Source organism: Bos indicus, chromosome 16 (assembly GCF_029378745.1).
Source record: "Bos indicus isolate NIAB-ARS_2022 breed Sahiwal x Tharparkar chromosome 16, NIAB-ARS_B.indTharparkar_mat_pri_1.0, whole genome shotgun sequence".
NCBI classification, from domain to species: Eukaryota; Metazoa; Chordata; class Mammalia; order Artiodactyla; family Bovidae; genus Bos; species Bos indicus.
The window spans coordinates 28,255,756-28,270,295 of NC_091775.1; the positions used below are offsets into that span (position 1 = coordinate 28,255,756).

At 42.2% G+C, this 14,540-nt stretch overlaps 1 protein-coding gene across 6 annotated transcripts in view; it reads right to left on the minus strand.

Annotated features, from left to right (window-relative positions):
• The window catches only part of NVL (nuclear VCP like), a 179,037-nt gene that overhangs the window by 27,019 nt on the left and 137,478 nt on the right, over positions 1-14,540 (minus strand). The gene's annotated exons all lie outside the window — the stretch shown is intronic.

Genomic DNA, 14,540 nt, shown 5'->3' on the forward strand with positions numbered 1-14,540 from the left:
GACAGGGAGGCCCAGTGTGCTGCAGTTCATGGGGTCGCAAAGAGTCGGACACGACTGAGAGACTGAACTGAACTGAACTGAACTGAAACTCGATCTTTATTCTTGGTTCCTGACTTAGAGCTCATAAATGGCTTGGAATTCCTTGAGTCATCCTGTGTATTTTTTTTTTCTAATGAAGTGTTTCTTGGCAGGGCTCTAGATGGCTTCAGGATGGGCCTTGTCACCAGAAAGGCCAGGGCATGATTAGAGAGTTAGAATTTTCAGCCTTAATCCGTGGTCAGAGAACTAAGATCCCACATGCCACAGAGCAACTAAGCTGAAAGCATCTCAGTGAAAGAGCCTGAGTACTCTAGAGCGTATGCTCGGCAACAGAAGAAACCCCCACAAGCCACAACGAAGACCCAGCCAAAAAAAAGAGAAAAGTAAAGCACTTTCCTGAGTTCTGTGAGTTATTCTAGCAAATTATCAAACCTGAGGAGGGGCTATGGAACCCCCAACTTATAGCTGGGCTTGGTCAAACATTCATGAGGCCCAGGACTTGTGATTGACATCTGAAGTGGAGGACCACTGAGGGGACTGAACCTTTAAATCTGTGGAACCTGATGCTAATTCTCGGTAGGTCATGTCAGCAAGTTGAAGAAGAAATGATGGAAAAGACACCACCTCTTTCATGTCAGGAGAAAAAAAAAAAAAAGCCTCTCATTTGGTGTCAGAAGTGCTGTGGCTAAAAACAGTAAAGACACTCCTTTACACATCTGCCAGAAGAAATAATTTCTGTATGTTCATGTTCAGGCTCTCTACATTTTATGGGCAATAATGTAAAAACTCTTTCCTCTTTTTCTTTCTTCCTATTTTTTTCCCCCCTGAAATGGTCTGTACCAATTCTAATGCTTCTCCAGGCATCAGCGGACCAGAAACATAGTATTTTTAGGAAGGCATGAGCCTTTTATGGTTTTATTTTGGACATGCCTTATATCAATAAAAGCCTAGAAAACAGCCTCTGTTTTCTAGAAAATTCAAAGCATTGAAAAGCTCTAAGTCCCCTGTATATTTATTACAAATATACAAAACAGTCACTCAGTCTGCAAAATCCAGACTCGGAAAGAATAAAAGCTACACACCACTTCCTCCACTCAGGGGAATGGTTGGCAACTACTTCACCCTGTGAACTGTTCTGTCACAGGTTCATGGTGTTGACAGGGTCCTGAGCCCCACCTTCCTCACAGTGCAAGTCCCTTCCAGATCATTCCCTTTTCCATTAGGGATTTGGAGCCAGAGAGCCTTGGTTCCTTCTTCAAAGTGAAAGTGGAAGTCACTCAGTCGTATCCGACTCTTTGCGACCCCATGGACTATACAGTCCATGGAATTCTCTAGGCCAGAATACTGGAGTGGGTAGCCGTTCCCTTCTCCAGGGGATCTTCCCAACCCAGGGGTCGAACCCAGGTCTCCCACACTGCAGGCGGATTCTTTACCAGCTGAGCCACCAGGGAAGACCAAGAATACTGGAGTGGGTAGCCTATCCCTTCTCCAGCAGATCTTCCTAACAGATCTTCCAGGAATCAAAGGGAGTAGATCTTCCAGGAGTCGAACCAGGGTCTCCTGTGTTGCAGGCAGATTCTTTACCAGCTGAGCTACTGACATTTTGTAAGCTGTGTGAGCTAAGACACACCACTTACTCTTCCCGGGCATTGGCTTCCTCATATAAAACAACATGGGGAACGTGTGACATATCTCGCATCAGGGGATCTGAAGTCTGGGACGTTTCTTTCTAGTCTTTGCCCTTTGCCCCTATTCTGAGTCATGATGTTCATTTCTCATCAACCAGAGACGCTGGAGGATACAAGAGTCATCAGAGCGCAACTGCTTTCAGAGGAGCTGGACGTGGAAGAGTGCTGACAGGAGTAGATAGTATGTTTTCCTTCTTAGCTGCCCTTTATACTGTTCTGCTGAATTCTGACTCAGATGAAGACTCAGGCAGAGCCCAGAGTCTTTCAGTTTCTCTTGGTCACTAATAAATTAATTCCCTTTATTTGGGTATTTAAAACTCCAGTCTGATCCAGGTAAACATGATATTGTTTCACTAGACTAAAAGCTTCTTTCCTCTTTCTACTGGTCAGGCCTGATTTGGGCTTAGATGTTTACAGAGGAGAAAGGCAGGGAGGAGGATATTTCTTCCTGGCTTTTCCTCTACCCCCTCTTGCAGGATTCTTGGCATCTAACCTGGGGGAAGGCAATGGCACCCCACTCCAGTACTCTTGCCTGGAAAATCCCATGGACAGAGGAGCCTGGTAGGCTGCAGTCCATGGGGTCGCTAAGAGTTGGACACGACTGAGTGACTTCACTTTGACTTTTCACTTTCATGCACTGGAGAAAGAAATGGCAACCCACTCCACTATTCTTGCCTAGAGAATCCCAGGGATGGAGGAACCTGGTGGGCTGCCGTCTCTGGGGTCGCACAGAGTTGGACATGTCTGAAGCGACTTAGCAGCAGTAGCAGCAACCTGGAGGAGAGGAGGGTGAGGAAGGTGGGAGAAGGCGAGGGGGTGATAGGCAGGTTTTTTTAAAAGGACAGAGTCCCACACTACTGGTAGTTTTCTTCTGCCATGCCAGCAACCATGAAGGTGCAGATCCAGCCCTTGTCAAATGTTATACTCTGACCCATTTCACCTGATTTCCCTGCTGGCAAAGCCACTACCTGCAGAGACCTTCTGTCCACAGACAGCTCCTAAGCACCTCTAACCTTTAGGTACTGTCAGTCCCGAGGCAGGGACTAGCCCTTGTGTGTCCCCAGACACAAACGTCAAGCTCTAGGGATGGTTTCATGAAACCCGCCTCACTTGGCCAGGATTTATAAAGTGACAATGCTTTTTTTCAGCAGAGCATGTGGTTGGTTCGTGTACCAGAGAAGAGAAGCCCAGCCCACCACCACTAACTCACTCAAAAGAAATTTAAGAACTTCTATTACTTTTTAAAGAATTTATTTACTGGATTAAGCTGGGTCATAGTTGTATCACTCAGGGTCTTTTAGTCGCAGCATGTGGAATCTACCCCGACCAGGGATTGAACCTGGACCCCTGCATTGGACCACAGAACCACCCAAGGAATCCTCTCTATTACCTTTCTTGATTATTCTCTTTGCTTCTTCTTACAGACACTTGGGTGGGGGGTGATAAGCTAATAATAACAAAATTTACCCTCAGCAGGCATTAATTTCCTCATATATAACAACGTGGGGAGCATGTGACGTATCTCTTATCAGAAGTCTGAAGTCCAGGACATTTCTTTCTAGTCTTTGCAGTTTGCATCATCTTTGAGCATGACTGACATGGAGCACCTGACCCCCTCCCATTCACAGTTTTGAAGCTTCTGATAAAACACCTAAACAAAAGGAAAAGTCAAATTTGTATCCAACATTAATATACTTAGGATTATGCTTTTAAACTTGTTGCCTGAGAAGGCTCTCACAAAATTGATCACACGTTCCACAAGTTTGAATTCCTCTCTCTGATCCCATGTCTGCAGATGAGCAGAGACTTCACACAGATTTCTGCTTACACTGAAAACACATGTGTATTTTTCTTGGCACCAGACTATCAAGGAGTGAAGGCATCTGGCAACTTCAGCAGAAGCAAGTGAAAGTCTACTTGCATGCGAGGAAGAGTCATGCTTGCAGGGCTTTCCCACAGATTGCCTCCTGACACGCTGATGTTTTACTATAATTTACAGTCTGTGTCTCTTCAATACCTCTAGGGTTGACAGAAAGAAATACATTTGGGAAATACAATAATTTTTTCCCCAGTCTACTCCTTCAGCAATTTTGCCACAAGAGTAGCTTCTTCTGAAGTGTTTTGCTACAGAAAAGTATGACTTTACCTATTTTCCAAATAGTGTCATAGGTGAAAGAAGATGCAAGCAACTCTGTTCTGTATGTTCTGTGCATGAACCCCTCATAGGTCAGCATTTTTGCTTATGGAGACATGACTTCAAAGACCAACCTGAGGGACCTCCCTGGTGATCTGGTGGTTTGGACTCCATGCTTGCAATGCAGGGGACCCAGGTTCAATCCCTGGTCAGAGCCTGGTCCCACCGGCTCAACTAAAGACAAAGACTCAGCACAGACAAATTAAAAGAAAAAGACCAACCTGTACAGGTTTTACACTTTTCTTAACTGAAAGCTCACTTGTATTGCGGAATCAAAGTTTATGCTAAAACATTTTTCAGACTCACTTTGGAGAGATTAGCAGCAGATGACAGATTGGTGCCTGTATTAGTTTCTACTGCAAACTTATTGACTGGGAAACTTAACAGAAATTTACTATCTCACAGTTCTATAGGCTAACACCATGAGATCAAGCTGTTGGCAAGGCTGATTCCTTTTGCTCTGATGGAAGGATTTGCTCTAGAACTCCATCTTCAGCTTGTAGATGTCTATCTTCACATTCACATGGCATTTGCCCTGTTTCTGCTCATTTTTCTTCATTTAAAAACAAAAAAACCCCCTCTATTCTTCAGGTCGTATCATCTCTATCTATAAATTCAACAGATTTTTCTCCTGTCAGTTGAAATCTACTGTTGAGCCTCTTTAGTGCAGTTTTCATTTTAGGTCTTAAACTTTTCAACTTCAGACTTTCCCTTTAGTTCTTTTTTATAATTTCTATCTCTTCATTTATATTCTCTGTGTGATGAGATATTTTCATCACACCTTCCTTTACCTCTCTAAGCACAGTTTTCTTTAGTTGTTTAAGCATATTTATTGTCACAGCTGTGAAGTGTTGTTCAGTCTGGGCCCTCTCACAGACAATTTCTGTCATTTGCTTTTTCCCCTTGTGTGGATGATACTCACTTTCCTGTTTCTTTGCATGTCTTCTTCTCTCTTTTTTTTAACCCTGAAAAATGGACAGCTTGGGTAATATAATTGTAGGAGCTCTCAATACTGATTTCTCCTCCCCCTATCCCTCAGAGTTTGTTGTGGTAGCTGTTTGTTAAGTGAATTCGTTGGACTTTTTCTTTGTTTAATTTATTTGGCTGCACCAGGTCTTGGCTGCAGCACTTGGGATATTTTAGTTGCAGTTGTGGCATTCGAACTCTTAGTTACAGCATGTGGGACCTAATTCCCTGATGGGATGGAACTCAGGTCCCCTACATTGGGAACGCAGGGAAGTCCCTTGGCTGGACTATTTTAGTAAATCCTATTTCTCTATCATTGTGAAGGCCTTAATGTTGCTCACCATGGGGCATTGCCCTGAAGTTCTGCAGTCACTCAGTGATTCAGTTCAGTTCAATCGCTCAGTCGTGTCCGACTCTTTGCAACCCCATGAATCGCAGCACGCCAGGCCTCCCTGTCCATCACCAATTCCCAGAGTTCACTCAGACTCACGTCCATCGAGTCAGTGATGCCATCCAGCCATCTCATCTTCTGTCATCCCCTTCTCCTCCTGCCCCCAATCCCTCCCAGCATCAGAGTCTTTTCCAATGAGTCAACTCTTCACATGAGGTGGCCAAAGTACTGGAGTTTCAGCTTTAGCATCATTCCTTCCAAAGAAATGCTAGGGCTGATCTCCTTCAGAATGTGATTAGCAAGGTACTTTAAAAAAAATTTTTTTTTTCACTTTTGGCTGCACTGGGTCTTCATTGCTGTGTGTTGGCTTTCTCCAGTTGCAGCGAGCAGGGGCTACTTTCTTGTAGTGGTATACAGGCTTCGCATTGCTGTGGTTTCTCTTGTTTCAGAGCATGGGCTCTAGAGCATGGGCTCAGTAATTGTGGTGCATGGGCTTCGTTGCTCCACGGCATGTGGGATCTTCCCGAACCAGGGACCGAACCCATGTTTCCTGCATTGGCGGGTGAATTCTTATCCACTCTTCCACCAGGGATGTCATCAGGGCACTTTTTGATTATACCTTTCCCTGATGTGTTGGCTGCTTCTTTTGGTATAACACCCAGCTGGTAGGTTTCTCTAATTGCTGGCTGATAACTCTGTTATTATTGACAATGTCCTCGAGCATAAGTTGCTCCACAATCTGATTCAGTTAAATGTGAGGCCCTTTCCAGGGATACAAACGAGTTGATGTGAGGATGATTGAGAGCCCAGTATTCTCAGTCTGCCTCAGCTTTTGTAGAGCTCCCACTCCATGAGATGGCAAGTGGATGAATACTCTTGACTTCCTGCTTCATTTCTCTTGGAATTTACCCTTTGCAACATGGAACTGTGGTGAGGCAGTTGAGGTGGAAGCATGAGAAATGCTGGCAACCTGTCCCTCCTAGGAAGACACCATAGCCCTTTACTGGGAGCTGGGGAATAGGGAACCTTATCTTCTTGGCCACAGCTGCCTGGAGAGGTGCATCTGTTATATTGAGATTGGGTTGACGGGAGTAAAAGCAGGTCATCATTCAAGTGCTGTAGACATTTGCTGTTTTTGCTGAAATTTAGTAGATCCTTTGAATAAATATTTTATTTGCTGTATGTCCTTAGGACAATTTCCACAGACTTTAAATAGCTGCTGTTCTCTAAAACATCCACCAGTTGTAGTTGTTTGGCTGGGAGTGAGAACTTCTAAAATGGTATCTTCCTGTAGAGTTTAATTGCATGTCATTGATATAATAAGGTTGAACATTTTTCACTTCATCCTGGGTCATTTGTGTTAGTTTATGCCCGTCTACCCTCAGATCCATTCCTCATGTTCTCCTGCAGTGCACTGTAGAGGGGCTCACTCCATGGGCTCCCATGTCAACTGGATTCTGGCTGAGTTTGGTTAATAGGAAACACCGAGGGGAGGACACTTGAAGGCAGAAGGGTGAAGCCAAGGAGTTCTCCCCTCCCTTCTCTACCCTGGGCTTTGCCTGCTGCGACTGTGGCTTGAGCTCCTCCCAGACATGCTCACTGCAATTTCAGCTTCCACTGGGTAGTATTACCTTCTGGGGCCCTAGAACACTTTCTCCTACCTCTGTCTCCTTCCAGCTGAGGGAATGGGAATAGTTTCCCACATTGTCCTCGCTATTCCCTCTGCCTCCCAACTCCTCCATCACTGGTATAACTCATGCCCTATGTTAAATTCCCTCTGCTGTAAATACTTGACATGGTATCTGCATGCCAGATTAGACTCTGAGACAACACTAAGGCTTCCTTTTCTGTTAAAGTCTTAGTTTTTACTTTTTTATCTTATAGTCTCCCCTCCTTTTTTTCTTTTTAATTCTTAAGAGTTCTTTATATATATTAAAGTATATATTTTATACTAGTCCTTTATTATTTGTATGTGTTGGAAATCTCTCAGTTTATGGTTTGTCTTTTCACTCTTCACGATGACTTTTCTAAAATAGTTTTGTTTATTATTTATTTTCGGCTGTACTGGGTCTTCGTTGCTGTTCAGGCTTTTCTCTAGTTGCGGTGAGCTGCTGCTGCTGCTGCTGCTGCTAAGTCGCTTCAATTGTGTCCGACTCTGTGCGACCCCATAGACGGCAGCCCACCAGGCTTCCCCTGTCCCTGGGATTCTCCAAGCAAGAACACTGGAGTGGGATGCCATTTCCTTCTCCAATACATGAAAGTGAAAAGTGAAAGTGAAGTCGCTCAGTCGTGTCCGACTCTTAGCGACCCCATGGACTGCAGCCCACCAGGCTCCTTCGTCCATGGGATTTGCAGGGACTCCTATATAATTGTGGTGCACGGGCTTCTCACTGCAGTAGCCTCTCTTGTTGTGGGCTCTAAGGCATGCGGACTTCAGTGGTTGCAGCACATGGGCTTTGTAGTTTCAGCTCCCAGGCTTTAGAATACAAGGCTCAGGAATTGTGGGGCGTGGGCTTAGCTACTCCTCGGTATGTGGGATCTTCAAAGATCAGGAACCAAAGCCCCATCGCCTGCATTGGCAGGCAGACTCTTCACCACTGAGCCACCATGGAAGCCCTTCATGATGACTTCTGATGAAGTTTCTAGAGTTAATGAAGTAGTCTACTTTTAAAATTTGTTTTCTTGATGATTTGTGCTTTTTGCATCTTCTTTTAAGAAATCACTTCCTAAACTTCCCTAAATATCTTCTATTCAAAATCTTCTTAATCTTCCACTTTTAAGTCTATAAGATACACTGAACTAATTTTAGTATAAAATATAAGTTCAATCTCATGTTTTCTCATATTGATAACCAATTATCCCAGCACTATTTTTACTGAAAATCTTTCCTTTTCCTCACTGATCTTATAATTATATATACTGATAGAACTTATTTCTGTACCCTCTATTTTGTCTCATTATTATATTATTTATCCCTGAATTATTACTATGCTATCTATTATACTACACTATATTATTAATATGCTATCTTCAAACTATATATTAAAGCTTTATAAGAATTTTTCAGCTGGTGAACTAAGTTCTCTTACCTGTTCTTTTATAGATATATGTTTTGGCTATTCTTGACCCTTTTACTCTTCTGCTGCTGCTGCTAAGTCACTTCAGTCGTGTCTGACTCTGTGCGACCCCATAGATGGCAGCCCACCAGGCTCCCCCGTCCCTGGGATTCTCCAGGCAAGAACACTGGAGTGGGTTGCCATTTCCTTCTCCAATGCATGAAAGTGAAAAGTGAAAGTGAAGTCGATCAGTCATAACCGACTCTTAGCGATCCCATGGACTGCAGCCTACCAGGCTCCTCCGTCCATAGGATTTTCCAGGCAAGAGTACTGGAGTGGGGTGCCATTGCCTTCTCCGCTTTTACTCTTCTACATAAATTTAATACAAATTTATCAAGTTCCACCAAAACCTAATTTTGAATAAAACTACATTGAATTTGTAGATCAATTGTAGGAGTGGGAATAACTGACATCTTTGTTGTATTTAGTCTTTCAATCTATGAGCCTATTTCACCATTTGTCTTTAATGTCTTTCAATAAAATGTTAATATTTTCTTTTAAAGATCTTATACATCTCTTGTTAGATTTGCTTTTAGGTCCTTTTTTTGCTTTTTAGGTCCTTTTTTATGTTATAAATGTATCTTTCTATTTGACTGCATTATTTAACTGGTTGTTACTGTTTATAAAAACACAAAAGATTTGAAGGGAGTCAAAAGGTACAGGCTTCCAGTTATAAAAGAAATGTCACGGGAATATAATGTACAGCATGGTGACTATAGTTCAGTTCAGTTCAGTCGCTCAGTCGTGTCCGACTCTTGGCGACCCCATTAATCACAGCACACCAGGCCTCCCTGTCCATCACCAACTCCCGGAGTTCACTCAGACTCACGTCCATCGAGTCAGTGATGCCATCCAGCCATCTCATCCTCTGTCGTCCCCTTCTCCTCCTGCCCCCAATCCCTCCCAGCATCAGAGTCTTTTCCAATGAGTCAACTCTTCGCATGAGGTGGCCAAAAAATAGTTTAAAGACCTAAATATAAGACCATAAAACTCCTAGAGAGAACACAGGCAAAATATCCTCTGACACAGATCATAGCAATATTTTCTTAAATCAGTCTCCCAAGGCAAATAAACAAAAACAAAAATTAAGAAATGAAACCTAATCAAACTTAAAAGCAAAGGAAACCATCAAAAAAACAAAAAGACAACTTACGGAATGAGAGAAAATATTTGCAAATAATACGACCAACAAGTGGTTAATTTCCAAAATATACAAATAGCTCATACAACTCAATATTAAAAAAAACAAACCACACACAATAAAAAAAATGGGCAGAAGACCTAAATAGGTATTTCTCCAAAGAAGACATACAGATGACTTTACAGGCACGTGAAAAAATGCTCAACGTTGCTAATTATTAGAGAATTGCAAATCAAAACTACAATGAAGTATAACCTCACACCAGTCAGAATGGCTATCATCAATAAGTCTACAAATAATAAATGTTGGAGAGGGTGTAGAGAAAAGGGAATCTTTCTATACTGTTGGTGAGAATGCAAATTTTTACAGTCACAATGGATAACAATGTGGAGGTTCCTTAAAAAAAATTAAAAATAAAGCTACCATTTGATCCAACAAGCCCACTCCTGAACATATATCCATAAAAGATGAAAGCTCTAATTCAAAAGGATACATGTACTCCAAAGTTCACAGCAGCACTATGTACAATAGCCAAGACATGGAAGCAAATTATCCATCAACAGATAAATGGATAAACAAGGTGTGGTATTGATATGCAATGGGATATAACTCAGCCAAAAAAAAAAAAAAGAATGAAATATTGCATTTGCAACATGATGGACCTAGAGATTATCATGCTAAGTAAGTCAGAAAGAGAAAGACTAATATTATATCACTTACATGTGGATTCTAAAAAATAGTACAAATGAATCTATTAACAAAACAGAAACAGACTTGTAGCATAGAAAACAAATTTGTGGTTACCAAAGGGTAAAGTGGAGGGAGGATAAATTAGGAGTATGGGATTAACACATACTGCTGCTGCTGCTAAATCACTTCAGTCGTGTCCGACTCTGTGCGACCCCATGGACGGCAGCCCAGCAGGCTCCCTCGTCCCTGGGATTCTCCAGGCAAGAACACTGGAGTGGGTTGCCATTTCCTTCTTCAATGCATGAAAGTGAAAAGTGAAAGTGAAGTCGCTCAGTCGTGTCCGACTCTTAGCGACCCCATGGACTGCAGCCTACCAGGCTTCTCTGTCCATGGGATTTTCCAGGCAAGAGCACTGGAGAGGGGTGCCATTGCCTTCTCCTAACACATACTACTATATATAAAACAGATACTCAACAACAATTTACACAAGGGGGATTTCCCTAGTGGTCCAGTGGCTAAGACTCCATTCTCCCAATGCAGGTTTCCTTGTCAGGGAATTAGATCCCACTTGCCGAAATGAAGAATTTGCACGTTGCAATGAAGATCAAAGATTCTTCGTGCCGCAACTAAGACCCAGGATAGCCAAATAAATAAATAAATATTTTTAGAAAAAGAATGTACATAGGGAACTACATTCAATATCTTGTCATAACTTATAAGGGAAAATAGTCTGATAAATATATATAGCTGAATCATTTTGTTGTATAACAAAACAATATTGTAAACTGAAATATACTAACAATATTGTAAATCAATTATGCTTCAATGTTTAAAAATGAATTCTCATTAAAATTTTTTTTTTAATGGAAAATGAAAAATTCAAATGGAAGAACAGGTTGATTTCAAAAATATGATTATTGTCTTCTGAAACTACATTGTCTGACATTTCCCAGTTATCATCAGGAGCTATTGGGATTTACCCACAACTTCTGAGAGCAGACTGGATAGTACTGCCTTTCTAGAATGTCTGGTATGATTGTTTTAAGACAAACTCCCTGTCAAGAGTAAGAAAATGAGGGCTTCCCTGGTGGTCCAGTGGTTAAGAATCCACCTTGCAATGCAGGGGACAACAGTTCAATCCCTGGTCTAGGAAGATTCCACTTGCCACAAAGCAACGAAGCCTGAGAGACACAATTGTTGAGCCAGTTGTGAGGCTGGGAGTGGCAACTACTGAAGCGCTTGTGGTCTAGAGCTCATGCACCACAAGAGAAACCACCGCAATGAGAAGCCTGAGCACTGCAACCAGAGAGCAGCTCCCACTTGCTGCAACTAGAGAAAGCCTGTGTGCAGCAACTGAGATCCAGTGTTGCTCTCGGTCAAAAATAAATAAATCTTTTAAAGAGTGTACAATATACGACCCACAGAAAAAGACATTCAGAATTTTTTTTAAGAAAAACATATGAAAGTAAGACAACACAATAAGATCTTTTAAAAGCCCAAACTAAAGAAACATGTATGTATGTGCATCAGTTCAGTTCAGTCCCTCAGTCCTTTTCGACTCTTTGTGACCCCACAGACTGCAGCACACCGGACTTCCCTGTCCATCACCAACTCCCAGAGCTTACTCAAACTCATGTCCATCGAGTCGATGATGCCATCCAACCATCTCATCCTCTGTCATCCTCTTCTCCTCCTGCCTTCAATCTTTCCCAGCATCAGGGTCTTTTCCAATGAGTCAGTTCTCCACATCAGGTGGCCAAAGTATTGGAGTTTCAGCTTCAGCATCAGTCCTTCCAACAAATACTCAGGACTGATTTCCTTCAGGATGGACTGGTTGGATCTCCTTGCTGTCCAAGAGACTCTCAAGAGTCTTCTCCAACATTGCAGTTCAAAAGCATCCATTCCCCAGCACTCAGCTTTCTTTATAGTCCAGCTCTCACATCCATACATGACTACTGGAAAAACCATAGCTTTGACTAGATGGACCTTTGTTAGCTAAGTAATGTCTCTGCTTTTTAATATGCGTCTAGGTTGGTCATCGGAGAAGGCAATGGCACCCCACTCCAGTACTCTTGCCTGGAAAATCCCATGGATGGAAGAGCCTGATAGGCTACACTCTATGGGGTTTCTCAGAGTCGGACATGACTGAGCGACTTCACTTTCACTTTCCTGCATTGGAGAAGGAAATGGCAACCCACTCCTGTATTCTTGCCTGGAGAATCCCAGGGACGGGGGAGCCTGGTGGACTGCTGTCTCAGAGGTCGCACAGAGTTGGGCACAACTGAAGCGACTTAGCAGCAGCAGCAGGTTGATCATAGCTTTTCTTCCAAGAAGCAAGCGTCTTTTAATTTCATGGCTGAAGTCACCATCTGCAGTGATTTTGGAGCCCAAGAAAATATAGTCTCTCACTGTTTCCATTGTTTCTCCATCTATTTGCCATGAACTGATGGGACTGGATGCCATAATCTTAGTTTTCTGAATGTTGAGTTTTAAGCCAACTTTTTCACTCTCCTCTTTCACTTTCATCAAGAGGCTCTTTAGTTCTTCTTTGCTTTCTTCCATAAGGGTGGTATCATCTGCACATCTGAGGTTATTAATATTTCTCCCAGCAGTCTTGATTCCAGCTTGTCCCTCATCCAGTCCAGCATTTTGCATAATGTACTCTGCATATAAGTTAAATAAGCAGGGTGACAATATACAGCCTTGACGTACTCCTTTCCCTATTTGGAACCAGTCTGTTGTTCCATGTCCAGTTCTAACTGTTGCTTCCTGACCTGAATACAGATTTCTCAAGAGTCAGGTCAGGTGGTCTGGTATTCCGATCTCTTTCAGAATTTTCCACAGTTTGTTGTGATCCACAGTCACAGACTATGGCGTAGTCAATAAAGCAGAAGTAGATGTTTTTCCGGAACTCCCTTGCCTTTTCAATGATCCAATGGATGTCGGCAATTTGATCTCTGGTTCCTCTGCTTTTTCTAAATCCAGCTTGTACAACTGGAAGTTCTTGGTCACATACTGTTGCAGCCTAGCTTGAAGGATTTTGAGCACTACTTTGCTAGCGTGTGAGATGAGTGCAATTGTGCGGTAGTTTGGACATTCTTTGGCATTGCCTTTCTTTGGGACTGGAATGAAAACTGACCTTTTCCAGTCCTGTGGCCACTGCTGAGTGCGTGTGCATGCCTATGTGTAATTAAAATATTGTTAATCCCCACAAAAAGCCTGTAACTGAGTTCTTCTCCTTTTCTCTAGAATGTCAAAATCCACATTCAATTCAAATATAAAAGGTGAAAAGAACTAAGTGAAAATATTCCCTCCCAACCCTTTCCCTCAGATTTCTACTTACTCTCCTAAAATATAATCATTTCTTGAGTGTCTTTCTAAACCTATTTTGTGCATATCCAAGGAAAAACATATTATATATGCATTATGCATACACTCCCCGCTCCTGCTCAATGTTTTGCATTTAATGGTGTATTTTGAAGATTAATTCATATTAACACACAAAGACCTTCCTCATTTATTTTTAGTGAGGCATAGTATAACATTGTATGGTTAACTGCATGCACCATTATTTGTTTTAGTTTGTTTGAGGTTTTTACCTCTGGTATGAAACACTAACAGATATGGTCTTAAAAAAAACAAAAACAAAATAAAACTGTAACCATAATATAGCACTATTATCACAGTTAAATTAACAACTCCTCAATATCACCACATATCTAATCAATATCTGAATGAAATGATCACGTGTCAATTTTTAAAAGTTTTCACAATTTGAATCACAATCTAAATAAGATGAATAAGCTGTGGGCTTCCCTGGCAGCTCAGTGGTAAAGAATCCACCTGCCAAGGCAGGAGACATAGGTTCCATCTCTGACCCAGGAAGATCCCACATGCCTCGGGCAACTAAGCCCTTGTCAGAAGTATTGAGCCTGTGTTCTACAGCTGAGGAGTGGCAATTACTGAAGTCGCGGGGGCCCTAGGGCCTGTTCTCTGAAACAAGAGAAGCCACCATAATGAGAAGCCTGCTCACAGCAACTAGAGAAGAGCCTGCAAAGAAAGGAAGACCCAGAACAGCTGCGCGCGCACACACACACACAAACTAAAATGCTGTAAATACAGTTTGTAAACGACTTAAAATACAAAATCAATAAATTGCAGTTGATTGACGTTTTTTGCAGCCCTTTTAATCTGTCGGTTTTCCCTCTTTTGTTTCTCTTGCATTTTATTTATTAAAGTACTCAGGATGTTGCCCTACAGAATTTCCCACAGTCAAGATCTTGCTGATTCTATGTCTGTGGTGTAGTTTAACATG